We start from the raw sequence: 2,619 nt of genomic DNA on the forward strand, positions 1-2,619 counted from the left end.
CGACAATCTCCGTGGGATCGACCCTTACTCACGTAAGGTTTATTACTTGGACGACCCAGTGCACTTGCTGGTTAGTTGTGCGAAGTTGTGACAAAGAACTAAGACTATAAACGTGCGTATTAAGTTTTTAGCGCCGTTACCAAGGAATGAACCGTCACGATTTCTGCACACCAAGTTTTTGGCGCCGTTGCCGGGGATTGTTCGAGTTTGGACTACTGATGGTTCATCTTGTTGCTCAGATTAGGTAATTTTATTTTAATTTTAAGCTTTTTATTTCTTATTTTCGAAAATAATTCAAAAAAAATATTTTTTTCTTCTTTTTCATTCTTCCCAAAATAGTTTTCGGAAAAAAAATAAAATAAAATACAAAAAAAAAATTTAAATCATAAAATCAAAAATATTTTAGTGTTTCTTGTTTGAGTCTTGTGACATGTTTTAAGTTTGGTGTCAATTGCATGTTTCCATGTTTCTTGCATTTTTCGAAAATTCATCATGTGTTCTTCATGATCTTCAAGTTGTTCTTGATGAATTTCCTTGTTTAATCTTTGTATTTTCATGTTTTGCATCTTTTCTTATTTTTCATATGCATTTTCAATTTGTTAGTGTCTAAAGTTTGAAAATTTCTAAGTTTGGTGTCTTGCTTGTTTTTCTTTTCTAAAAAATTTTCAAAAATAAGTTCTTGGTGTTCATCTTGACATTCAAAGTGTTCTTGGTGTTAATCTTGACATTCATAGTGTTCTTGCATGCATTGTGTGTTTTGATTCATAATTTTTATGTCTTGTGTCTTTTTTGTGTTTTTCTCTCTCATCATTAAAAATTCAAAAATCAAAAAAATATCTTTCCCTTATTTCACTCATAATTTTCGAAAATTTGAGTTGACTTTTTCAAAACTTTTTAAAATTTAGTTGTTTCTTATGAGTCAAATCAAATTTTCAATTTAAAAATTCTATCTTTTTCAAATCTTTTTCAAAAATCAAATCTTTTTCATTTTTCTTTTATGATTTTCGAAAATTTCAAATTGATTTTCAAAATCTTTTTCTTATTTTTATTTCATATTTTCAAAATTAATGCTAACAATTAATGTGATTGATTCAAAACTTTTAAGTTTGTTACTTGCCTAGTAAGAAAGGTTCAATCTTTAAACTCTAGAATCATATCTTTTTAGTTTCTTGTTAGTCAAGTAATCAACTTTGATTTCAAAAATCAAATTTTTTTAAATTTCTTTTTCAAATCTTTTTCAAATTAAATGTCAATCACATCTTTTTCAAAATCAATTTCAAAATCTTTTCTAACTTCTTATCTTTTTAAAAAAAATTTCAAATCTTTTTCAATTAACCACTTAACTTTTTTGTTTGATCCTTATCTTTTTCAAAACTACCTAACTAACTCTCTCTCTCTAATTTTCGAAAATCCCTTCCCTCTTGTTCAAAATTTCTTTTTAATTAACTATTTGTTTTAAATTTTAATTTGATTTAATTTTATTTTTCTTTTTAAATTTTTGAATTTTATTTTAAATTCAATTTAAAAACAAAATTACTTTTATTTTAATTTATTTAATTTTCGAATTCTATCATCTCTCATCCCCTTCTGTTTATTTATTCATCTACTAACACCCCTCTTTCACCCAAGAATTCGAACTCATTCCTCTCCCTTGTGTTTGGATTCTTATCTTTTCCTTCCTCCATTATTCTCTTCTTATACTCACATAAGGAATCTCTATACTGTGACAAAGAGAATTTCTCTTCTTTTCTGTTTTCTTCTTTTTCATATGAGTAGGAACAAGGATAAGAACATTCTTGTTGAAGCTGACCCTGAACCTGAAAGGACTCTGAAGAGGAAGCTAAGGGAAGCTAAAGCACAACTCTCTGGAGAAAATCTGACAGAAATTTTCGAAAAAGAAGGAGACATGGCCGAAAATAATAACAATGCAAGGAAGATGCTTGGTGACTTTACTGCACCTAATTCCAATTTACATGGAAGAAGCATCTCAATCCCTGCCATTGGAGTAAACAATTTTGAGCTGAAACCTCAATTAGTTTCTCTGATGCAATAGAATTGCAAGTTTTATGGACTTCCATCCGAAGATCCCTTTCAATTCTTAACTAAATTCTTGCAGATCTGTGATACTGTTAAGACCAATGGGGTTGATCCTGAGGTCTACAGGCTTATGCTTTTCCCATTTGCTGTAAGAGACAGAGCTAGAATATGGTTGGACTCTCAACCTAAAGACAGCCTGAACTCTTGGGATAAGCTGGTCACGGCTTTCTTAGCCAAGTTCTTTCCTCCTCAAAAGCTTAGCAAGCTTAGAGTGGATGTTCAAACCTTCAGACAGAAGGAAGGTGAATCCCTCTATGAAGCTTGGGAGAGATACAAGGAACTGACCAAAAAGTGTCCTTCTGACATGCTTTCAGAATGGACCATCCTGGATATATTCTATGATGGTCTGTCTGAATTATCAAAGATGTCATTGGACCATTCTGCAGGTGGTCCATTCACCTAAAGAAAATGCCTGCAGAAGCTCAAGAACTCATTGACATGGTTGCAAATAACCAGTTCATGTACACTTCTGAAAGGAATCCTGTGAGTAATGGGACGCCTCAGAGGAAGGGAGTTCTTGAA

At 31.3% G+C, this 2,619-nt stretch overlaps 1 non-coding gene across 1 annotated transcript; it reads right to left on the reverse strand.

Moving 5' to 3' along the window:
• Window positions 1-2,299: 2,299 nt before the first annotated feature.
• On the reverse strand, window positions 2,300-2,407 carry LOC148576637 (small nucleolar RNA R71). Its single transcript, XR_015904415.1, has one exon. It is a non-coding gene; the product is annotated as a small nucleolar RNA R71 (small nucleolar RNA).
• Window positions 2,408-2,619: the final 212 nt, after the last annotated feature.

This window comes from Arachis ipaensis, chromosome B1 (genome assembly GCF_059453495.1).
Source record: "Arachis ipaensis isolate K30076 ecotype BB chromosome B1, ASM5945349v1, whole genome shotgun sequence".
In the NCBI taxonomy this organism is placed as follows: domain Eukaryota; kingdom Viridiplantae; phylum Streptophyta; class Magnoliopsida; order Fabales; family Fabaceae; genus Arachis; species Arachis ipaensis.